At 41.9% G+C, this 26,868-nt stretch overlaps 1 protein-coding gene across 2 annotated transcripts in view; it reads left to right on the plus strand.

The window, feature by feature from the left end:
- astn2 (astrotactin 2) overlaps positions 1-26,868 on the plus strand; it is a 481,074-nt gene that overhangs the window by 312,697 nt on the left and 141,509 nt on the right. The gene's annotated exons all lie outside the window — the stretch shown is intronic.

Genomic DNA, 26,868 nt, shown 5'->3' on the forward strand with positions numbered 1-26,868 from the left:
CGCAATATGCGTCATTTCCGATTCTTTTTCCTGTATCCAAAGACAACAACAACAGCAGCAGCACGCGGATAATGAATAGTTCGGGGCAGATAGCGATCGCCTTTGTTTGCGCTTTCCTCCTCGCTCCAAAAGTCTGGTGCTGTGCTGCGTCTCGCCATGTTTACCTCTACTTCTTGTTTACTTCCGGTATACTGCACGCGGGTTTCTGTATGCGCCGTCCCTACTCAAAAGACCAAGATTCCTTGCGAATAGAACATGCGCAGAACACAAATCAATGTCCCTTTTGATGGGGATATGCCGATACGCGTTTACATGACCAAATATTCGGGTTAGAAAGGGGGTACCCCAGGTATAATATCCGGGTTTTTAAAAACCGGGATATGAGCATATCCGGGTTTTTGCCGGTGTTTACATGGCCGTGCGCGACCGGGTTATTGCTAATATCCCGGTTTTGAACGGGTTATTGGCTGCATGTAAACGTAGTCACTGACTACGTTTACAAGCAGCCAATATTCGGGTTATGGTCGGGTTAAGGTCACTATTTGGGTTTCTGAAACATTCGGAATAACCCGTTTACATGCGTGAGTAGAGAGAGTTACTCCTGTATACATGGAATTTGTAATCAATTGGCAATATCCCGATGTAAACGGCGATGCACGGTTAGCGTCTGGACGTACGGACAACCTTAAGACGCAATATGCGTCATTTCCGATTCTTCTTCCTGTATCCAAAGACAACAACAACAGCAGCAGCACGCGGATAATGAATAGTTCGGGGCAGATAGCGATCGCTTTTGTTTGCGCTTTCCTCCTCGCTCCAAAAGTGTGGTGCTGTGCTGCGTCTCGCCATGTTTACCTCTACTTCTTGTTTACTTCCGGTATACTGCACGCGGGTTTTTGTATGCGCCGTCTCTACTCAAAAGACCAAGATTCCTTGTGAATAGAACATGCGCAGAACATAAATCAGTGTTCCTTTTGATGGGGATATGCCGATACGCGCTTACATGACCAAATATTCGGGTTAGAAAAGGGGTACCCCAGGGATCATATCCGGGTTTTTAAAAACCGGGATATGAGCATATCCGTGTTTTTGCCGGTGTTTACATGGCCGTGCGCGACCGGGTTATTGCTAATATTCCGGTTTTGAATGGGTTATTGGCTGCATGTAAACGTAGTCAATGACAAACAGGAGTGCAACATTCTCGAAAAACAATAAGCAGAGAAGACTGCCATAACATCAGTGACAAACATCACTGCTGGGCCGGCTTCAACATGGCTGTGTTTACCATTAGAAATGTCAAAAATGTTTTGCCTACATAGGCGATTGTAGACCGTAGCCCGAATCTGTATCTGTATGCATGAGACTGTCTGAATACCGTGCGTTCGCTGCGGGGGCGTATCGTGACGAGCCGGATGCGATCTGAGAGAAGGCCGTTAAAATCGATTCCCTATTTTCGTTTTCGAAGCTTGTGTTGGCTGGTCCGATCGATTGTGCAATCGATTTTCGAACGTAAAGTGACGGCCCTACTTCACTACCACAGTACGATCTATCGTTGAAGAAATCAACTAGCTAGTCACGACTGTTTCACGAAGCAAATTGGTCGTTCAACCATGTTTGTTTATGACGTCACGACGGCACGTGGTGGAGAAATAATTTTCTTTAATGAATCTGTTTGACATCGAATTAACACTAGATGTTTTGCTAATAAATTACAGACATGACATCTGAGGACTATTTCTCATTGTTCTCAGTTATTTTGATTTATTTCCAGATTCAATCATAGGCTCGTTCTTACACACTAGAGCTCGTTCACACATGCGCACTCTTCAGAAACGACGTTTTAAATCTCTTGACAAACCAAAAGACGTAAATGACATTTGTATGTATTCTAAATTAAAGACACAGGTTGTACTGAATTGCTTATTTGGCTTAAGATAAAGATTTATTGAGTCCACATGTCATGCAAACAAGAAACTCTGCTTCTAACCACAGGTTCGAGATCTGTCGATACGCACACACAACTCTGCGATGCTGTTTGTGAACGATGGTTTCGGGAAACACAGACTCGTTGAACTGCTGATAACGACGGAACTTGCGAACATAGTTGGCTAACGATGCTCTTGGGAAACACACCCCTGTTATATTGGTGCGTTCAAGTCATCTCGTATAGATTGTATTTACGAGTTGAACGCACATGAACACAATGTCGTAAATTCGAGTGGGGAGCTCAGGATTTTCTTTAAGCCCCGATCTTTACGAGTTGTAGGTGTGTCAGTGAGAAACATGGCGGAATCCCACAATACTTCAAGGCAGTGATATTGTCAGGCTTTTCTATTTACAGCGAGGTAAGCTAATACATCCTGCACAGGATATGATGGCATTATAATAAACAATGCAACATGTAACGATAAAGTTGGCAGTGGCTTCATAAATTAATTAAAAACATTAAAAAACAAAGTACACCGGCTGCACATTTCTTTGTTCTTCATTTTCAAGAGTTTAAGAACCTTACTGTATTTTTGTGTAATTAATTAAGAGAAAATACATCGCCATCTTTCTCCGACGAAAGTGACTTGAACGCACATGCCGTCATAAACACGACTTCCCACCTCGTTCGTACGAACTTCCCAGGAGGACTTGAACGCACCATATGACTGACTGTGGTTAAGAGTGTGTGTTGTCTCTGCTCTCGAGCTCTCATTCGAGGAGAACAGCAAATACGTCTCATTACAGGCGGATAAGTTTGTCTCGTGTTACATGTGCAGATTAAAAGGAAGGGAAATGAGAACAAGGAAATGCAGTTAATGGCTTTTTTGGGAGACGAGCTCTACTCATAAAGCAAGGAAATTGATGAGCTCACCGCTCTCTGTGCTGATGGATGAATCAATCATGTACAGCAGGATGGGCTTTAATCACTCACGCTTTTATTAGGAATAAAAGTCTGACACTGATTTTGCAATCTGATCAGTTGCAGTGCTTTAAAAGAATAGTTCAGCCAAAAATGAAAATGCTCTTATCTTTCACTCGTTCCAAACCCATTTCCTCCGTGCAACACAAAAGGTCACATTTTGAGGAATGTCCTAATCACTCTTTTCTTTTGTAATGAAACAAGTCTGTCAAGTGTCAAATTTGACATAAAAAATGATTGGTTCTCGCGACTTAATTTTTGAAATATGCTTAATTACATTGCATGTACTAGTAGTATGAAGTAGTGCACTTCAAATTTAAAAAGTCAGTGTGTGGGTGGAGTCAGCCAATCAGAACAGTGTGTGGGCGGAGTCTCGCGGCGAGTGCACAGCACCAGAGAGTAATCTTGACGGCACTCGCAAGAAAATGGATAAGGGCTACGTAATCAAATTCACTAATATTACACCATTTAAACATTATTGAAATACATAGGCTACTGAGATACTAAAACAATCTTAGTCAAAGAATAGACTTGTTTGTTCACAGTTTGAACGTTCTTGTTTCCATTTGTTTAATTTCAAGATCTGAGGTGAATTATCCATTGTTGCTTTTACAGCTACAAAGCTGGAGCACTGAATGATATTCAGAGTCACATTACATGCTTTTAACATTACATAAAGCACATAAACAGCACCTGAGATTATCATCGCCACATTTTGTGTTTGTTGTTCCAGCGCGACGTCACAGAAATATAGAAACCGTTTCTAAAACAGAATCGTCGCGTGTCGTCGTCGCGGCTGGTTAGGACACACACTCTGATTTACATGGAAAAGACCTTTTATCGCGTGTCACGTGTAGTTAGTAAGTGTAAGTGACGTAAATGCTTCGGAAAAAAAGTGTCCACACCTGTGCATTTCATTTTAACTCAGCGTTTTAACATTAAAACGATCCTAGTCTATACTGGGGTTTTCCACTGCGTTTCAGAAAAGATCTCCGTCCACATTACACGACTGGAAACACAGATGACCATTCGTGCACACTGAGCATGCGTGTACAAATGCTGCAGGTATAAAAGGGAATAAAGCTTTGAATGTAACTCGACACCCTTGCCTCATTTAGTATATGCGGATCTATGAATATGCAAATGAGCCCCGCCTCCACTCACTCACTCAGCTCAGAGATCCACTGGTTGACGATCACACGTTGATCTGATTGGTTACAAGGTAGTTTGTGATGTCAGAAACACCAGCGATTTCAAAGCGTGTTTTTGAGACTGTCTTTGGTTCACTGCAGTTTTAAGGAGGAAATACTCAGCAATGGTGTCGACTTATGAATTTACACATGCTTTGTCTTAAAGCATATTAAAAACACCACATAGACATATAAACAACATTAAAAGCTGGAATTTCACCACAAGGGGAATTTAAAGTATTGATGTATTTTGCCTCATGGTGGTTTAACTTGCGACCTCATACATTTATATGATTTTTAAACAAAAAAAATCACTTTTATGATTTATTTCCACACAAAATATGTTGCTCACTCAATGTTCACAATTTTTTTTTTGTTAAAAAAACAAAACAAAATTCCTCCCATTTCCACATTCCTCCCAGTTGTGCCCTATACAGCATTTCACAAATGTGTTCAAATTTGATGACAACATTCAAATAATGTTTTTACAATTCCCTTGTAGTTTGGTCTATGCATCTATAAAAATCTTCATACACATCCAACACCTGTAAGTGCATAACTCCGATCTTAAGCTTGACACTCGGGTGCAGCGATACAATTTCCTTCTAACTGCTGGCTGGAGTGGATTCATTTCGGGATCTCTTGACCCGGGCCGAGGTCATGGTGCCACTCTGGCTTGTGTTTTACTCTCTTCAGTGACATCGGGAACTTTCAGAGCTTTACCTTCCTCTGCCACTTCTCCACACTCTCAGTAATAGAGGTGAAGTGAACCCTTAAAAGGATTAAGCAGCGATTGTAGCAAATGTCCTAAAAGTGCAGTGCTGATTGTTTTAGGACATGCTGTGTTTTTATAAGACAGGCCGCATTCAATGCTTGGCAAGATTACAAATGATGTCACTTCCTTTACAAATGCTCTTGACTTGCAATAACTCTGTAATGACGACCCAGACTCAAAATCCTTCATGCATTTAGCCGTCCCTTCACTCTTCTCAGAGATATGCTCCTTAATTACAGTCGTGCGAACGCTTGCTCTGAGAAAGAGATGTGACATTAATGTGCAGGTACTGATTTTTTTTTTTTTTTTTTACATATCGATCAAAGGAAGACTAAATATCACCTGGACAGTTTTTCTTTTTTTTTTTACCCAGAAAATAGTGGGGATTTTGAAAGTAAGCCCTAGACTCCTATGCAAAATAAAACAAATATATATAATAAAATATAAAACAACACAACAAAATAATGCAAAATAATAAAAACAAGACAAAACACATGCACCATACAAATCATTGCAAAGGGTTAATCATTGGCATGCAAGCGATGGGAAAGTGATTAATAATAAATATTTTAGTAGTGAAATGGCACCGTCATTAAAAAAATTTAAAAAATAAACATGCACTTCAAAGTTTGCCACATCTGGGCCACAAGCAGGCCATAGCAATGCCACATGTCAGCCAAGAGCAAATAAATAAACCAGAACTGGACCTTATCTGAGCCACACAACCTGTGTATATTAAATATGGATTCATCTCAGCCTTAATAAGCCTGTTAACAAGCAGAATCACTGAAGGAAAGAAGAGAACAGGAAAAGAGACGAGCAGAAACACAAGAACTACAACTGACTTCTGGCCACAGCTTTAGATGAACTCAACTGAAGAGAAAAGAAGACATTAAATCTGTGAAGATCTCAGCAGAGGAGGATTAAACAACTCCACAAACAGCATTACCAGCTTCACTTATTACTAACCAGACTGACTTTATTTCTGTAAGACATCTACAAACGTTTTTTTTATTGAGAATTGAACAGGGGTTTAACTCTAATGTGTTTCATTTGAAGTCACCATAATGGTGATTAGTGTTTCATTAGTTGGGCTCTTAAGTCTTATCATATATTTTGTCTTTTTTGGCCGCTGTGACAGTGTGTTTGTTAAACATATTTGCAGCAGCAAAGACAGATAAAGTGATATAAGATCTTGTGATGGTGGTTACCTGTTGATGGCTTTATAATCATCATGACATAGACTGATTCACTGATGTTTTTAAAAAAATCGAATTACTGTGTCGTGCCATTAATACACTCACATTACAAATCATGTGTTCCTGTATGAGATCCAGCACAACAATCAGTTAAAAGAATTTAACAAACATGTGCACAAAAACTAATGATATGCTAACACACAGATATCATCAATCAGCACATGAATCTCAACAATGGTGACAATCAACAAAATATTCAGATAATCAGATCAACTCTGAACATCACAAAAAAAAGCTACTAAATGTCACAACAAAAACAGCGAAAAATAAAAGCAAATATTTAAATTAAACAAAATAATATGACAATTCGGATGCATAATTTATTCATGATGCAATGCAAGCTGGGAGTTTTGTGCAATGCTGGTACCCAGCATGCATTGCAGCATGGCGGTTTTGATTGTCACCATTGTTGAGATTGATACGCTGATTATTGATGTCTGTGTGTGTCTGCATGTCATTGTAGATATTTTTATTTTTTTGGTGCTCGTGTGTTAAAGTATTCAAACTGATTGTCATAGTACTGCAGAATTTCATGCTACAGTAACACAGGGTTTGTAACCCTAACCCCAGTGTTGTGAAAGTTCGCTTTCTACATGAACTAGTTCAAAGTTCAGTGCACAAATTTTAAAATGAAATAGTTCAGTTCATAGTTCATACTAAAAATTTTGAACTACGTTCACAGTTCCAAAAATGAACTAGTTCATAGTTTTTTTTTTTCCATGTTGCTGCGAGATATTATTTTTCAAAATGATTGCCACAGCCCATATAGAACCACAGACAATTATTTTATCAGTTTTAACACTGAAGCTATGCGTCAGATTTTTCCCATCCTCACCGACCTTGTCATAAAACTTGTCATAAATGATCATACGACGCCTCCTTGCTGCTTTTTGTTTTGATTTGTAACGTAAGTGATGAGTCGTTCATGAACGATCCATTCATTGCGTCTGTCACGTGACAAATGAACAAAAGACTCGGAAGTTAAAGTCATTATTTATGTTCCCTGTAAACGATATTTGACTGCATTATAATGATTTCTTAATTCAGAATATGATCAAGATTGCGTAGGTGGATGTGTTCTGGGAATTTTCCAGTTAATAGTATAACATTTAAAGCCCCTTAAATGAACGAAATGACTCGAAAAAAGATTTGTTCATTTTGATGAATGAGATCGAACAAGAGAGTCAGTGGACACTGGTGGCTGGGGTTGCCAGATTGGGTGTTTTTTTCCGCTACATATTAAGGCCGGTTTACGGTGTGTTTTAGCCGGGTTTCGTCTGGAAGGCTCTATAGAAATCTGGCACCCTATTGAACGAAGTTAAACTGAGAGAGCAAGGCATTCACAGACACCAGAATGAACGAGTTCACAGTAGCGTTCATCAGGCAGTAATACAGTACGTTCAGTTCACGTTCGCCCAAAATATGAACGAGTTCATGAACTATCGTTCAATGAACGTGTTCAGGCACAACACTGCCTAACCCATACATATATACTAATGGACCAACACAATTGTTAGATTCAAATGACATCAGGCTACTTCATGATGATTTTAAAACCATCAACAGGGAACCCTTATTACCTGATGTAATTTCACTTTATCTTTTTTGTTACTGCAAATGTGTTTGACAAACACACTGTCACAGCAGCCAAAACATCTAATAAGAGTTAAGAGCTCAACTAATGGAAACACTGATCACTGTTATGGTGACTTCACATGAAACAGAGTTTCCTTTACACATGCTCTTGACTTGCAACAACTCTGTAATGACGACCCAGACTCAAAATCCGTCCCTTCACTCTTATCATTTGCTGCTAAATTACAGACTTACGAATGCTTGCTCTGAGAAAGAGATGTGACATTAATGTGCAGGTACTGATTTTTTATTATTTTTTTCTCACCTGGACAATTTTTATTAAACATCACCTGGACAATTTTTTAATTTATATATATATATATATATATTTATTTTTTTTACCCAGAAAATAATGGAAACCAACCAAAATATAATAATAATACTACTAATAATAATAAAACAAGACAAAGCACATGCACCATAAAAATCAGTGGCATGCGAGCGAATGGAAAGTGATTAATAATAAATATTTTAGTAGTGAAATGGCACAGTCATTAAAAAGAAAAATTAAACATGTACTTCATAGTTGCTGATGGCAAGTATAATTAAGTGTTTCTTAATTTCCAAACATATCCTGGGGAAAAAGAAGTACACTTTTGCATTTGTTTAAAAGAATACGTATTACCAAAAGTATACCCTAAAAAAAATACACTTGTGTGCAAACTGAATGTAATGTTTTCAGGCACTTAACTGAATGTTATTTACAATTAAATAAAAATGCATATTATACATTGAATAATAAACATAATAGTTTAATGCAATTAACTGAACTTAAGTGAGTAAAAAACGTTTGTAAGTGAGACTTAAGAACATCTTTATAAGTTTACTTTTGAAATCATAATTACTTTGAAATATGGTTAAAGTGCATTTATGGTAAACTAACATATACTTCTATAAATTGATTTGTAATTATATAATTGTCGACTATTATATAAGATCGACTATTTTTGACTGTCAGAATGCCGGCGGACACACAGCTACAGTGAGTTGATCAAAATCTTTCTCTTTAGTAAACTCTGTGTTCACAAACAATGTTCTCAATGCTGGAGTTCATGTGTAGAGCCTCTGGTGACACTTCCAGCAAAGTTTCATGTTGTGTCGAGCCGCATTAGTGTTTTAAAAATAGCGATTATCATCAACCCAAATAATTTTCTTTCCTCAATAGTGGTTTTCAAAAGTGCAATATTTTTATTTCTAGATCATTCCAAATGCTCAAAGAACAAACCTGAAAGACAAAGAAAGATTTGTGGTCTTACACTGAACAAGCGAGAATAATCTCATCTTCAACCACACGTCAGTTCTCTTACGAGAGGTACTCTCGTACTGCGTAATATCTTACGCTAGGGGAAATCTCTTTTCCGCGAGATACTGAAGCCAAAAAATTATCCTTAATTTTGAAATAATGTAAAACGCGTTGCGGCAGCATGCAGACATAGGCGAGACAGCTCGCGCGCCTATTGGCTGCCCTGCGGCAACTGCAGCAGGCTATCGATAAGGCCCTATCGTGACGTCATCACCAATGGGGGCGCTTCGCGCCCCATACGTCACGTCCCGCCGAAACGGGCGTGGCCTGGGGCTATAAATATAGCATCGAAAGGCTAGCTTACCGATTTTTCATCTCTTCAGCGGAGCTCACGCATCGCTGGATCCAGAGAGAAGAAGCCGCGCCGTGGAAACAGCATTTCAGCGGGACGAGTTCGGTACCTGGAGTCGCTGGCCGCGCCGCCTTCAACCACCGTTCCTGCTACGCTATCCGGCGTTATATCCTTTTATTGCATTGTGTGTGTTCGCCGCCGCGACTCACACTCCTTTTCTAAAAGAGCAGAGCGTCTTTTTCAAGATGTCTCGTCCATCCTGTGGCTCGTGCCGAGCCCCACTCAGCGACGGGGACCGCCATGTCATCTGCGTTTCCTGCCTGGGTGAAGGACATGCGGCTCTAGCGCTCGCTGACGGCGGATGCCCTCACTGCGAGCTTATGCCTATGGCGACTCTGAGGACTCGCATGGCAACTTTCCACGAGCCTGCACCTCCCGCTTCGACGCCGCGCCGTAAAAAGCGCCGTGCTCAGCGGATCCCTGAGCCTCCCACCGAGAAAAGCTCGCCGGTGCGCCTGCCAGCTTCGCCGTCTGCTTCTCTCGAGTCTCTCACTCCCGGACAGTGGCCGCCGCTGGCCGCCGCTTCCGCCGGAGATGACAAGGAAGAAGCGGCAGTTTTCGAGGAGGACAACTGCTCTATCCTGGCTTCGGACAGCGAGGATTGGGCGAGCTCTGTGGACCTCGCCCCTTCTTCTGCCCGTGAGTCGTCAGGAAAACGGGCCAGCATTGAAGCTGAGCTGATGCGTCTGCTCACACAGGCCACAGAGAGCCTCGGCCTCGAGTGGTCCGCGCCCGCCGAGCCTACACGCAACCGTCTGGACGGCTGTTTTCTGCAAGGGGACCGCGTTTCCACGCCCTCAAGACCCGCCCCGTTTCTTCCTGAGCTTCATGAAGAACTGGCAAAGTCTTGGAGCGCCCCTTTTTCAGCCAGGCTACGTTCCTCTGCTTCGGCGGCATTCTCCGTGGTGGACGGTGCCAAAGACAGAGGATACCTCGCTCTCCCTCTAGTGGAGGAGGCAGTAGCAGCCCATCTTTGCTCGCCCTCTGCTGGACGGCGGACTAAGACGGCGCTACCTTCAAAAGCCTGCCGCGCTACTTCCACCCTGCACAGTCGCGCTTACACCGCCGCTGGGCAGGCTGCATCAGCGCTACACACTATGGCCACTCTCCAGATCTTCCAAGCTAACCTTCTCCGAAAGCTGGACGAGGAAGGCACGGAAGCAGTCAACGTGGCGGATTTAAGGAGTGCTACGGACCTCGCTCTCCGCGCTACGAAATCCGCTGCACAGGCCATAGGGCGGAACATGGCCTCTCTCACCGTTGCTGAGAGACACCTCTGGCTGACGCTTTCAGAAATGCCGGACTCGGAGCGCTCTGTGTTCCTCGACGCCCCCGTTTCTGCTACTGGCCTCTTTGGATCGTCCGTCAAAGATTTCGCGGACAGATTCGCTGAGGTACAAAAGACGTCGCAGGCCATGAAGCACTTTTTGCCAAAGCGCTCTAGCTCCGCATCAGGCCGCTCTAAACAGCCGTCTGCTCGCAGCTCACAGCCACCGCCCCCCGCCGCCGCTTCACAGCGTCGACAGGCCCGGGACCAGAGACCACGCTCTCGCTCTGCCGGCCGCCGCCCCCCACAGCGTGGGACTCGGCCGAAGGTTGAGATGAAGCCCGAGGCCTCAAAGTCTTCCTAGCCAGCTTAGGAAAACGACGGTGTTCAAGCCCCGCTGCGGCCGGGTTTCCACCAAAACTTCCCGCTCGTCCAGTTCCATTACATGCGACTGTTCCAGTGTACTCTGCAGTAAACAAGTCGGTTGCATTACCCGCTTGCCTGTACACAAACGCCGTTTTCACGGCGACCCAGATAAATCCTGTAAAGAGCGTATTTTCTGGTATTCCGGCCACGGCCGACGGTGTTATGAGTGTAGTAAAAATGCCCACTGCCCAGTGCCCATTCCTACACACAGACACAGCCCGCCCCACAGGGCTCGCGCACATAAAATCGACTCATGTCGATTGCGCACAGAATGTAGTGAACGTGCCCACGTCCCAGTGCCCACAAACACTACACGCTGCATGTCTCTCGGTTTCTGTAAAAACGAAACCAACACACATACAACCGACTCAGGTCGATGGTGTTTTCAGTGCAAATGTGCCCGCTGTCCTGCGCCCACATTCACTCACAGACATGACGAATCCCTCGGTTTCCCCCACGCTCGCCGTCTCTCAGCTACCTGCCGTGAGAGAGCCGAGCGCAGGCGAACCGCCCGCTGTGATCAAAACACTCCCCGCCTCGAGCGCTGCAAATGCGGTGTCTATAATACAGCATACCGAAGCTCCCCGGTCGCCACTATGTCACGACCAGAGCTCCGATCTCATTCAACCCTTAGCTATGCACGCACATGCGTGGGCAAAGCTTCCCGGTGTATCAGAATGGGTGCTGAACATTATAAAAAGAGGCTATTCGCTACAGTTCGCTCGACGTCCCCGCCGTTGTGCGGTGCGAGTCGAAACCACGGTAGAAAAGGAAGTAGCAAGTGTACTTCGTACCGAAATTGCGAAACTGTTGAGCAAAGGGGCAATAGAGCCTTTATCTCAAGCTCAGAGCGAAGGGGGGCTATACAGCAGATATTTTCTGGTTCCGAAAAAAGACGGGGGTCTCAGACCCATTCTAGATCTAAGACAACTGAACGATAGCGCTTTCAAAACGCCAGTTCAGAATGCTCACAACCAAGAAAATCCTCGCGCAAATTCGCCACGGGGACTGGTTTGTGTCAATAGATCTGAAAGACGCGTATTTCCAAATACAAATAGCGTCACGTCACAGGCGATTTTTGAGATTCGCCTTCGAGGGCCAGGCTTATCAATACACAGTCCTACCGTTTGGCCTGTCCCTAGCACCCCGTACATTCACGAAGTGCATGGACGCAGCCCTCGCTCCCCTGAAACTTCGGGGAATGCGAGTTTTGAACTACTTGGACGATTGGCTGGTTCTAGCTCAGTCACATACGGAGCTCATAGAACACAGAACCATTTTACTCGAACATCTCGAGAATCTGGGTCTCAAAGTCAACTGGGCGAAAAGTTCACTGTCTCCCAGTCAGAGAATATCTTTTCTGGGCACAGAACTGGACTCGCTGTCAATGACAGCTCAAATATCGCTACAGCGCAGATTGACTATTCAGCGCATGACAGAAACCTTCCGCCGCGGCACTATAGTCCCGCTAAAGAAGTTTCAAAGGACGCTCGGTCTCATGGCAGCAGCATCCACAGTTCTCCAGCTGGGTCTGCTTCGCATGCGCCCACTGCAGTTCTGGCTACAAGCGCGAGTACCGCGTCGAGCATGGACTTCAGGTCTCTTTCGTCTCAAGGTCGATCAGGAATGCGTCTCAGCACTGATACCCTGGAGAGCGACCGACTGGTACCAGTCAGGTGTAAGCCTGGGGACTTCCTCGAGTGTGAAGGTGGTGTCCACGGACGCCTCCACCTCGGGATGGGGAGCACTGCTCGAGGGCAGACCGTTTTTCGGCCAGTGGTCAGAACGGGAAAAGCTTCTGCACATAAACTGCCTGGAAATGATGGCAGTCGACAACGCGCTGAGGCGCTTTCGTCCCCAAATAGCAGGACACCACGTCTTGGTCCGCTCGGACAACATGTCAGTGGTAGCCTACATAAATCGCCAGGGAGGCATCACATCCCGAAACCTATACAGGTTAGCGAAACGCCTCCTGGTATGGGCTCAGCACAATTTGCGCTCGCTCAGAGCAGCGCATGTGCCTGGCCACCTGAATGTGGGACCAGACAGACTGTCCAGGAACAATGTTCCAGCAGGAGAATGGTCACTGCATCCGCAGACAGTCCAACTGCTGTGGCAGACATTCGGCAGAGCAAAGATAGACCTGTTTGCGTCTCAAGAAAACGCTCACTGCCCGGAATTTTTCTCAAAGAGCAGGGATGCGCTGGCCCACGTCTGGCCCCGCTGCCCGCTCTATGCCTTTCCCCCCATCACGCTCCTACCTCAGGTATTAGAGCGGATCAGGGAAAGCAGATGCTCAGTGTTACTGGTTGCTCCGTTCTGGAAGAACCAGGCTTGGTTCCCAGTTCTTATGCAGCTGACGAGCACTGCCCCATGGCCAATACCAGTGAGGAGGGACCTCCTCTCTCAAGCCAGGGGCTCGATCTGGCATCCTCGCCCGGAGCTTTGGTCCCTACATGCGTGGGCCATCAACGGGTACCCTCTGATATCCCAGAGGGAGTGTTAAACACGATCATGCAGGCTAGAGCTCCCTCTACGAGACGGCTCTATTCCTCAAAATGGTCAGTGTTCTCCAGCTGGTGCACAGCACGCGGCTTTTCACCCCTGGACTGTGGAGTGACGGAGGTTCTCTCCTTCCTACAAGAGCTACTGGATGAAGGCAGAGCCCCATCCACGCTCAAAGTCTATGTGGCGGCTATAGCAGCGTTTTCCAAACCAACGCTTGGTCAGTCACTAGGAAGGAACGATCTGGTCATTCGGTTCCTTAGAGGAGCTAAGAGGTTAAATCCTCCCAGACCTCCCTCAGTCCCCATATGGGACCTTTCTACGGTCTTGGAGGCCATGAAGGGTGCCCCATTTGAGCCTATCCAGTCAGTAGATATCAAACACTTGTCTTTCAAAACGGTGTTTCTTCTGGCTCTCGCTTCAGTGAAGCGCATAGGGGACTTACAAGCGCTCTCAGTGAGCGCGACGTGTATGGAGTTTGGGCCAAATGACTCGAAAGTCATACTCAAACCAAGGCACGGGTACGTCCCTAAATCCCTCAATACACCGTTCAGGGCCCAGGTAATTTCCCTGTCTGCCCTGCCGGTCTCTAACGAGGAGAAGGACGCCAGCTTCCTTTGCCCAGTCAGGGCGCTAAGGGCTTATGTGTCCCGCACGTCTGTTTTCAGACAGACGGAGCAGCTCTTTGTTTCACTCTACGGACGTTCTAAGGGACTCGCCGTTTCGAAACAGAGCCTATCCAGATGGATAGTCGATGCTATAGCGCTGGCTTACACCTCTAAGGGCTTGCAGTGCCCATTAGGTGTCAGAGCGCACTCCACGAGAGGCGTGGCCTCGTCGTGGGCTTGGTCTAGTGGGATTGCCTTGCAAGATATCTGTATGGCGGCAGGCTGGGCCTCCCCGTCTACATTTATAAGGTTTTATAACCTAGAGGTTCCCGCTCTGCAAGCTAAGCTGCTTTCAGTCTAAAAATCGGTACTGTCTGCCCCGAGTACGTCCGGCCCAGAATACCGAAATAGCGCGAGCAACGCTCGTTTAGATCGCGCAGCTCAATGGGCAATGTGTAAGACCCACTATATTCATCAGTCCAGGCCGGGGTCGCCCTGACTGAGTAAATACCATCACTATAACTGTTCTTATAGGATGCTGCATTACAGGAATGATGCTATTCTAGCCACTCTTCCTGGGCTCTCTGTGAGTCACTTATGATCATGTACTACATGAGCCCGGGCACCTGCCTTTGGGACTTTGGTGCTGGATCATAGCATGCACGGCGTTTTACACTGTTTCCCCTAGCGTAAGATATTACGCAGTACGAGAGTACCTCTCGTAAGAGAACGTACTCGGTTACTAACGTAACCTCGGTTCTCTCTAGAGAGGAAACGAGTACTGCGTATCTTGCCGTGCCTGCGCACGCTCCGGTTCGCTCCGGCGATGAAAAACCGGTAAGCTAGCCTTTCGATGCTATATTTATAGCCCCAGGCCACGCCCGTTTCGGCGGGACGTGACGTATGGGGCGCGAAGCGCCCCCATTGGTGATGACGTCACGATAGGGCCTTATCGATAGGCTGCTGCAGTTGCCGCAGGGCAGCCAATAGGCGCGCGAGCTGTCTCGCCTATGTCTGCATGCTGCCGCAACGCGTTTTACATTATTTCAAAATTAAGGATAATTTTTTGGCTTCAGTATCTCGCGGAAAAGAGATTTCCCCTAGCGTAAGATATTACGCAGTACTCGTTTCCTCTCTAGAGAGAACCGAGGTTACGTTAGTAACCGAGTACGTTCTTGTGACAAAACAAGTCCTTGTGATGACATGTCAAAAGAAGTGTTTAAATACAAAACATATTAATATAGAAATGAAATATATATAACAGCTCTTCAGTTCCGTCCTCTGGAGAGAAGCAGGGTATGAATGATGATGATTGATGTTTGATAATCTTCTCCAGTGTTCTCCAGGAGTCGGCGTCCACAAATGAGAGCTGGCTCTATAACAACATGATGTTCGGGAGAGCTTTATTACACTTTCTGTGTAGCCACTGCAATTTTTTTGACAATTTTCAACAAGTGCAAGAACTGCTCCGAGAACATAATTTGAACGGTGAAATCCATTATTTATTTTGGAAGGAAAGTTTTCAGCAAGGACCTCTCAAAAATGAAATATACATGAAGAACAACTAATAAGATTGTCCGAGTTTATTCCAGGCTGAGTTGTGAAGGCCGAGCTCTTGCCAGTGGGTAATCTTATTAAAATACCAGGAAAAGGCCTCTTTCCAATAGCCAACAATTTCTCCGTCTGATTCATTTATTGCTTTTTTTTGTCCCTTGTTGCCTGAAAACAGATGAAATATAGGCTTCTCAACCTCTTTCTGTGATTCTTTCAAACGAGTGCAAACGAGCGATTTGTTCGTCCTGTGGATGAGGAAGACATTCGGTCTCCTCCATCATGTTCAGTTGTTCACCTCACTGAGCCGAAAGCCTTTTACGCACTTTCCTTTAACTTCAGTTTATACATTCATTTCAAAACGCTCTCCGTCCACACTAACATTTTCAAGTGTTTTCCAAAAGTTTCTCTTCCACACTGAAACATGCGTAAAACCTCATAAAAGCTCACTAAGATGTTTCAGACTGATCAGACATCATACAGTTCTCATGCTATTATTCTGGCAGGATCATTTCATTTAGCATAATATGCGTCCAGGTCGCTCTCACTCACCATTATATGTTTGGTCGAAAACTGAAGTAATGATGCTGAAAAATCAGCTTTGATCACATACATAAATTACATTTTACAATATATTGCAAGAGAAAACAGTTATTTTAATTTGTACTAATATTTCACAGTATTACTGTTTTTTTATTGTTTATTAAGATTACAGTATTAATGGATTTAAATTTTGTATTAGTATTATTGGCAACGATTAATTGTGATTATTCACATCTAAAATAAAAGTTTGTGTTTACATAATGTGTGTGTACTGTGTATAATTATTGTGTATGTATAAATACACACATATTCATGTATATATTTAAGAAAAATGTGTTATTTATTTATAAAATATTTATATTTATATATAATACAAATTATGTGTGTGTGTGTGTATATATATATATATATATACACACACACACATGCAAATATTTCTTAAACATATTCATGCATATGTGTGTATTTATATATACTAAATAATTATACACATGCACACACATATTATGTAAACACAAACTTTTATTTTGGATGTGATTAATCGTGATTAATCGTTGTCCAGCACTATTATTTAGCCATTTTCTCAAACTCATCCAGTCCTGGGGGGTTAGTGCGCGTGCACATGAAGGGGGGTGTTGGGGGTGTGGGGGGTGGAGGAGAGAGAAGCATGAAGAGGGAAGTTAGCGAGAGGAGAGATGTCCTAACAACGACTAACATTAAAATTGTATGTTCTTGAGGATTTTGATATGGCCGACACACGACCAAAGAGACGACGTTCCAATGAACAAATAACAAAGAATAGGGAAAAAGGAGAAGGAATTTACATCGGAAAGTCCCGAATTCGGCAAAGTCCCGAATTTACATCGGAAAAGCACTCAAAAGGTGGCGAGAACTCCACCGGCAGAAGGGCTTCCAATCCCACATTCAGGAGGCTCTGTTTCTGCTGGACTGGGTAAATCCAGTCTGTTTTTCTAAATGGTTCATGACTGTTTCAGGAAGCACGGAGGGGGAGGGGGAGGGGACGAGATGAGGGGGAGGGGACGGGATGAGGAGGGAGGGGACGGGATGAGGAGGGAGGGGACGGGATGAGGAGGGAGGGGACGGGATGAGGAGTATGGGACGGGAGGATGAGGAGGGAGGGGACGGGATGAGGAGTATGGGACGGGAGGATGAGGAGGGAGGGGACGGGATGAGGAGGGAGGGGACGGGATGAGGAGGAGGGGACGGGATGAGGAGGGAGGGGACGGGATGAGGAGGAGGGGACGGGATGAGGAGTATGGGACGGGAGGATGAGGAGGGAGGGGATGGGATGAGGAGGGAGGGGACAGGATGAGGAGGAGGGAGGGTTGAGCTAGCCTCTGTTTTGTTTGACAATACTTTCGAACGTCAATAAGAAGTGACGTCCCCCAACATCGCTTAGAGAACCTTTAACAGTTCGACAGCAGTGTGACGTCACACTAAACACTTCTCATGTTACTGTAGAACTGCTACAGCGAAAGTGTGGCTACTAGACAGGATAATACTGTAAATATCATGCTAGATTTTAGCCTGAGGCATTTTTTCCCCCACTTTGTTAGACCCTTAGGGGTTTGTGTGTGCGTGCGTTGTGTTTTCTATGTTTAAAAAGTCCACGCTGGGTTGATTTTCGTCAAATTCCTTTGTAAAGGCACATTTATTCACACGCAGGGACCTTTTTCTTCCGTATGTCGGTTCTGTTTAGTTTTTGAAGGCATGTATTCTTTCAAGTGTCTTTATCTATCTCTGCTGCAAATGAAACAGCTTGCGTGTTCGTCATTTGAATTTCCTCCCTGGAGTTCAAGCCAGGTGTGTCCAAACCATTACACTGAGGCGACGGCTCCCTCCTGGGCCATTAGCATAGAGAGAGAAGAAGAAGCTTCCAGACCTGTGAAGAGGTGACCGAGAGACGGATGAATGATGAGCAGAACAGGAGGAGTGGACGTGGAAGAAACGTGGAACGAGATGAAGAGCAAGAAGAAAGGACGGATGCTGATTGAGAGCAGAAATTAATGAGACGACAGAGAGCAACACACACGTGGAATCGTTATTGTGGAGGACTTTTTGTACGGAATAAAAAAAAAATCACCGTTGGCATGTCATTGGAGTTAGTTGAATTTATAAGGAACAGAAGCATAATACATGCTTTAAATGATGGTTTGACCCTCAGACTGATGGAAACACACACACACACACACCATCTACAGAAGAAAACATGGTAACACTTTCTATGAAGTCCATGCTTATAATGAATTATAGCCACATTTATACTTATTTATAAGTATTGATATTCTATACATATATTTATAAAGGCTCATTAAGACCTATACTGCATTATAAGAATAGTTACATTTATAATATTTCTTATAATTTCTAATGTCATGCATTTGCCTTTTCAACGTGCATGCTCATAATCCATTATACACTGATTTATATATTTATAAAATAGCTCCAGAGACACTTGTTTGTAGTACCAATTAGGTCTTTAATGACCAATGTGTGCATTCATGAATGGTAATTGATTTGTTAAATCTATATCTCATCAGTCATATGCATATTGCTTAAAGCAGTTTGGAATTATACTTTTAAAAATAGTGTTGCAGTGTTTTGCTAGTATGTAACATTAAAAAAAATTATATATTTTTTTCAACTGGTATTAATGATTTTTTTTTTTTTTTTTTTTTTTTTGGAATTATTGTTCATTAGTTACATTTACAAGTAAACAACTTCAAATGTATAATGAGCATATTTTCATGATTTCTAAACATTTGCTTTAGGAAGATTGCATCCTAAGTTTTCACTTTACTTAAAGTCATCAATGATGCATTTATATTGGTTAGTAAATGTATTATCATTCACGATAAGTATTTATAAGAACACAACACGGCTATTAATAAGAATATATTCACTTTTTTGACAGAAATAATTCTGAATAACATTATTGCAATGCAGGTTGCATCAATACGTTCATGGAACCATACGACTGATTATATTAATACTTATAGATCAGTGCATAATGGATTATGAGCATGTGCATTGAAAAGCAAATGCATGACTTATAAGTAATTTAAAAAAAAAAGTTATATGAATGTTACTATAACTGTTCTTATAATGCAGTATCGGTCTTAATGAGTCTTTATAAATGTATTTACAAAATAGTAATACTAGGAGCTATAATTCATTATAAGCATGGTCTTCATAGAAATTGTCACCAAAAAGATCTGCCATGGCTCGCACTTCTTGATTATTTTGATCTCAGTTTATTACCATAATTGGTATCAATAGGCCACCAAGGCAAAAATATGAACATAACATGGCATAACTCAAGACTGAAAAGAGCAACAACTAACACAGTAAAACAGTAAGCCATATTGTGCATGAATTATTCATACTGTGATGCATGCTGGGAACCAGCCCTGTCTTCAGCACCACAGACATCACAAAATAACAGATTTGTGCAGTGATTGTTCTTGTACAGCTAATAGAGCAGCTGCACATTAGATTATTGCAGTTCCACTCGGAGATTTGTGTCTCCCATCACATTAGGGTTTGTCTGGCTAGTTTTGACCATAATCCCTTCTGCAATGACTATACCACTCAGTGAGCAAGAAATCTGCTTCTTCAGATCCATTCAAAATTTACTGTTATTTTATTTTATTTTATTTTATTTTATTTTATTTTATTTTATTTTATTTTATTTTATTTTATTTTATTTTATTTTATTTTATTTTATTTTATTTTATTTTATTTTATTTATTATTATTATTATTATTATGTTTATTATTATTATTATTGTTATTATTATTTTTTTTATTATTATTATTATTTTGGGGTGGGGGGGTGCCATTTAGACTACAGGGAAAAATAAATTCATTAATTATTAATAATATTATGACAACTATCATTAGAATGCATAGAATGCATAGGGTATAACTTGTTAAAATTAAACTAATCCAGAAAAGAAAAGAAAAAAATCATAGGGCCCTAAAAATGTTCTATTTGTTTAACTTTGAATAAATAGATGTTAAATTGTATAAATTTCATAATTTATTTAATTTTATTAGACATGCTTTTTGATTACTAAAATTATTTTAAACCATTAAAAATCCATTCTGGAATGGATCCCTTCCAATAAAAATAATAATAAAAAAAAAATAAAAAAATGGATTTCACAGAGCCGTAAAAGTGTCATTAAATAAATAAAATAAAAGCACACACTCAATTGTTAGTGTCCTTAATGATATCCTGCAGTCAATCTCTGTATCATAAAATCCTCCTTTTTTGTCCCGTTCTCCTGTTTTGGCACCATCTGATAAGGTCAAGTTGAGATCTGAATGCCAGGAACAAAGAAATTGGCATGTCATGTGCACATTAAACCAATGAAAGAGTCTAAACTCACACAGCAGCGTTCACAATCGGCAGAGCTGTGCACAATGTGAGATATTCCACAAAAGGTTGCCATTTCAATTTCCGCTCCTTTAATAGTTTAATGAATGCGAGAGCCACAGTATTATATGCAGCAGATATCATCTCTAATCTGAGGCGAGGAGCAATGGGGACAAAATAACAAAACGGCTTTTAGAGTCATTTTCCTCCCCATAATCTTTTGTGTCACTTCTGTCCACAAGTTTCTCTCGTCATCAGGTTTTCACTCGAGTTGCCTTTAATGTTTTCAGAAACGTGTCGGTTTGAGTTTCTATTTTTGATTGGCATGTAAAGACATGAAGGTGGTTAAATGACCATTTTTGACTCACTCTTTATGTAAGTTATGCTTCTTTTGGGATCAATAGTGCAGAAGCATATTATAAAACAGATCTTTTAAGCACTGATACTGTCTGTAAGTGTGTCTGTGCCACTCCAGTCTCCATCGAACCGCGGGTCAAACGTCACTCCAGAACAGCTTTATTAGGTCACGCGTGTAATTCCAGAGATTAATAATGAGGGACACGCATTCATTAAGATGAAGGCAGCCGCTTAAATTGCACAGTGTCTAATTAAAAACCTGGAGGTGATTAGATTGACTAATGAGAGTAAACACAGACTGAGCCACAGAGGTTTCTGTACTCCTTCATTTCTCTCCTCTCTGCCGTCTGTTCTGATGGAGATCACGACCGCTCGTCTTTTATAGGCGACCATTGAGCGTTTTACATCAGCGCTTTAGGAATGTGCTGTAAGACATTTTTTATTTTGTTCTCTTAATCTCTGTATTAATGGCGCTCCACGAATAACTCATCGCTTAGACTGATAAAGTTCAAAGAGTGACATACTTTTTTTACAAGTGGCAAATTGGAACGAACAAACAAACGATCGAATGAACAAATGAACGAACAAACAAACAAACGAACAAACATAGCAAACGAATGAACGAACGAACAAACGAACAAACGAACTAACTAACTAATTAATGGTATTTGTAATATCATGGTTATTATTAATCTTATAGCTTATTGCAGTCAATGAAAATAATTTTATAAGATTTCAAATGCGAAAAGAGATTTCAAGGTATTATCAGATTTAAGACTGAACTGGTAATTTAATTTCTAAGCTGCTAATTTAATTTCTACGGTTATTTTCTCCAAAGTCAGCTGTGTATAAATAATAACACTGATCAGAATAATGGTGTGCTACCATTATTGTTATGTGCTTTTTTTTTCTTCAAAAAAAAATCAGGTTTGCTGATTAATTATCATTCTTTTGTTCTAAAATGTTGCTAATATATTTGAAAAAATCCCATTATAAAGATAGCAACCACTTCGCTTTTCATCAGGGTGTTATGAGTGATGTGTATAATATGCAATTCAGTGTATATAGAATGCAATGTCAAACATTAGTCATTGTCTCCGTGTAAAACTATTGCATTGACTGGGGGGAAAAAAGTATGAAAGTTGCCAGCCATTGCCATTCAGCAGTGCAATATGGTTTGCTTTCAACGTTCTTGCAGTATTTTACAGTAAAAACAACATTAAATGTGGCAAATTGCTTATAGTGTACTGTAAAATAAATGTACTTTCAGGGAAGCTGAATTCAGCAGAAAATACAGTACAGTAAAACAGCTGGTTGCATTACTGTATGCACAAAATGTGTACCATATTATTAGGGGTTCAAGCATGAAATGCTGAAACCCTATTGTAATTGTAAGGATTTGTAAAACGCATCATGCAGGACAAAACGTAAGGCCTAGAGACGTGAAACCTGGCCAGATGGTAGGCCTCAATTTGGGGACAACCTATCAGAGTATGACACCGATTGGCCCATAGGTGGCGCTACAGCAACCAAAAGTTAAAAATTGCTCATAACTCTTAGACCGCTTGTCCCAGGATCAAGTGTCTTATATCGTTGGAATCCTTGGCTCAAGGCGGACAAAATGGCTATATCCGATTTGCTCGCCCTTCGGCGCCAATTTCGAGTAAATTGCATTTTTTTGAAAAACCTATTTTTGCGAACTTCTCCTAGGTTTTTGGCCCGATCGGAACCAAACCACTGCAAGAATATTCTCTGGAGTCTGACAATCAATAATCATCCAAAAAATTCAAAATTTCAATTAACGGTCGATAAGGGGAACCAAAATATTTGATGGCACCAGGACCACTTTTAATAAAACGGTTATAAATTGTGAACGGAAAGAGATTTTTTTTTGCTAAACTTGGGATACTTCTTCCTGAGCTCAATCTGAGATCACTTGAAAAAAATCGCAACAATTGGCCACTTGGTGGCACTATAAAACGGTTATAACTTGTGAACGGAAAGAGATATTTTCGCAAAACTTGGGACACATGTTCATGAGCTCATTCTGAGGTCACGTGAAAAAAAAATCACGGCAATTGGCCACTTGGTGACGCTATAAAATGGTTATAACTTGTGAGCGGAAAGAGATATTTTCACTAAACTTGGGACACATGTTCATAAGCTCAATCTGAGTTGACATGAAAAAAATCGTGACAATTGGCCATTTGGTGGCGCTATAACAGTCAAAAAATCATGAAAATAGCTATAAGCGCACCCAACCGTTAGTCTACTGAAAATTGGCACGCAGTGTCTTTGTCCAGGGTGCCATGATAGTCTATGAGAACATTGGTGTATCTCAAAAAACTCAGTATACGTCATTGGCACAATGCCTTGAAGGAGCCTTAGAAGTTTCAAGCCCGTGTTTTATTCACAGGAGTGAACTCCTAAGAATCCTGAATCCTTGCCGGGTCCAACAATACCAAACATGCCAGGTTTCGCCTTATGGCTTTTGTAAGTGTCATTTAGAGCTTTAAAAAAAAATCCAATCAATTTCACCCATGGATCATTTTGATGCTCTCACATGTTTGAAACGAACAATGATGTATTGTGATGAAATTTGTTTTGAATTGGGACTGGCGAATCCCCGTCCATACTGTCAATGACCGTTCGCAAAGACCCGCCCACTTTAGTTACTGTTGCTATGTCTGACAAGCGACGCCACTCTCACACCACACCAAGTTCTCACGCAGTGAAAAATACATTGCGGATCAGAGAAAAGACTGCGCGCTGACAGACAAGTACTTTTGATATGAAACAAAGTCTCACCTTTCAAATGTAGTCATTTTTTAGAGACATTTAAACAATAAATACCATTTTGTGACTCTTTAATGTGTCTGACAGATCGCTGTAGACTCGAGGCTCAGTTAAAGCTGCTTGTGAACCGATCATCTCTTCCTTCTAGTTAATTTATAGCATTAAAATAAACATGAATGAACATTAAAGGAATGTTGTTTTAAAGTGCTAAGACGTCAGTACACTTTGTTTTTCAAATTTAAATCCTCCAATGTTAATCTACTAACTCTCCAAAACCAAAAGCGCGAAACTGGTCATAACTCCTAGACCGTGTGTCGTAGGCTCAAGTGTCTTATATCAATGGAAAGCTGGACACCTGAAGATCAAAATGTATATCTCCGATTTCATTTCCGGTATGCAAATATTTCCGCTATTTTGAATTTAGTCAAAAACCTACTTTTGCGAACTAGTCCGTGTTTTTTTGCCCGATTGGAACCAAACCAGTGCAGAAATGTTCTATGGAGTCTGAACATCAACAATTATCGAAAAAAGTTGAAATTTCAATTCACGGTCGCTAGGGGGTGCAAAATTAACGTTGTGGGAGGAGCCTATTTTACTAAAATGGCTATAACTCAAGAAATAATTCAGTAAACTTCACCAAACTTGGTAGACATGTGTAGGAGGTCAATCTGAGGTCACAGTAAAAAAATTGCGTCGATTGGCCACATGGCGGTGCTATAAAACAAAAAAAAAGTATAGACACCTGACCGTTTTTCCGAATGACTTGAAATTTGGTATGCAGTGTCTTGGCCCAAGGGGCCATGTATGTCTAAAAGGATATTGGCGTATCTCGAAAAACATAGCCAACATTGGCCAATGAGGTTTGAGCACCTATTAAACAAGGTTAACGAAGTCCGAACGGAACGAAACTCGGTGGGCATGTTCGGCTCAAGCCCCTAGAGGTCTGTAAGAATTTTGAAAGAAATCGGCCACTAGTTGGCGCTAACGAGTTTTAAGGCTCTGTAATCACGTGGTGTAACAAATATCGTCACAAAATGCATATCATTTGATAGATCTCCTCATGTTGAACAACTTTGCCTCAAGAACCACTTCTGTCAATCAAACCGTTCATTAAATATTTGCGAATATGTTAAAAACCTACTTTTGCAAACTAGTCCTAGGTTTTTCGCCCGATCGGAACCAGACCAGTCTAGGACAATTCTCTGGATTCTCTAGACCAATAATTATCAAAAAAAAGTTGAACTTTTGCATTTGGATGTCTGTAATAGGGTCATTTATAAAATGGCCGTGGCAAAATACACTAAAAAGCCTATAAATCCTAAATGAAAACTCAGAACTTCACAAAAATTGGTGAGCATATGTAAAATAACATCATTAACAAGCATGCACAATTTTATAGAGATCGGACGATAGGTGGCGCTATAACTGTTAAACAGCTTTAAAACCATGTATTTCCTATGGTACATTGTCTGTATTGGCTGTAAATGCTCTTTTCCATCTATTATGTCAGTGGTTACATGCTTGCTAAATAAAACTTAATAGCTTTTGATGCTATTGTGCTTTAAGGCCTTAAAGGTCTTAATTGCTTGAATCCCGATAAATGCTGCTTGCAGCTTTAATTAGGGGTTCAAGCATGAAATGCTGAAACCCTATTGTAATTGTAAGGATTCGTAAAACGCATCGTGCAGGACAAACCGTAAGGCCTAGAGACGTGAAACCTGGCCAGATGGTAGGCCTCAATTTGGGGACAACCTATCAGAGTATGACCCCAATTGGCCCATAGGTGGCGCTACAGCAACCAAAAGTACTAAATCGCTCATAACTCTTAGACCGTTTGTCCCAGGATCAAGTGTCTTATATCGTTGGAATCCTTGGCTCAAGGCGGACAAAATGGCTATCTCCGATTTGCTCGCCCTTCGGCGCCAATTTCGAGTAAATTGCATTTTTTTGAAAAACCTATTTTTGCAAACTTCTCCTAGGTTTTTGGCCCGATCGGAACCAAACCACTGCAAGAATATTCTCTGGAGTCTGACAATCAATAATCATCCAAAAAATTCTAAATTTCAATTAACGGTCGATAAGGGGAACCAAAATATTTGATGGCACCAGGGCCACTTTTACTAAAACGGTTATAAATTGTGAACGGAAAGAGATTTTTTTGCTAAACTTGGCATACATCTTCCTGAGCTCAGTCTGAGATCACTTGAAAAAAATCACAAAAATTGGCCACTAGGTGGCGCTATAAAACGGTTATAACTTGTGAACGGAAAGAGATATTTTCACAAAACTTGGGACACATGTTCATGAGCTCATTCTGAGGTCACGTGAAAAAAATCACGGCAATTGGCCACTTGGTGGCGTTATCAAATGGTTATAACTTGTGAGCGGAAAGAGATATTTTCGCTAAACTTGGGACACATGTTCATAAGCTCAATCTGAGTTGACATGAAAAAAATCGTGAGAATTGGCCACTTGGTGGCGCTATAACAGTGCAAAAATCATGAAAATAGCTATAAGCGCACCCAACCGTTAGTCTACTGAAAATTGCCACGCAGTGTCTTTGTCCAGGGTGCCATGATATGGCGCTTTTCCACTGCATGGTACGGTACGGTTCGGTTCGGTACGGCACGCTTTGGCGCTTTTCCACTGCATGGTACGGTACGGCTCGGTTCAGTACGGCTCACTTATGACGCATTTCCACTGCATGGTACGGTACGGTACGGCTCGCTTCGGCTCGCTTTAAATGGTACCACCTCTGTTGAGGTTCCAAGCGTACCGTACCGATACTAAAATGTGACGTGAAAACACTGCAGATCACTGATTGGTCAGACAGAATCATCACTACCAGCGTCATTGTATTTACAACACGAGACACTAAACCCGCTAGATTTAAATAGCCAGTAGACAACAACCAACGCTGTAGCGCCTGTTTTAAAAGTATTTGATTCAAAAAAAGAGTATAAACTTAAAAAAATAAATGGTAAACTGCCTG

The sequence above is a fragment of the Leuciscus leuciscus genome (assembly GCF_965113295.1).
Source record: "Leuciscus leuciscus genome assembly, chromosome: 5".
NCBI lineage: Eukaryota > Metazoa > Chordata > Actinopteri > Cypriniformes > Leuciscidae > Leuciscus > Leuciscus leuciscus.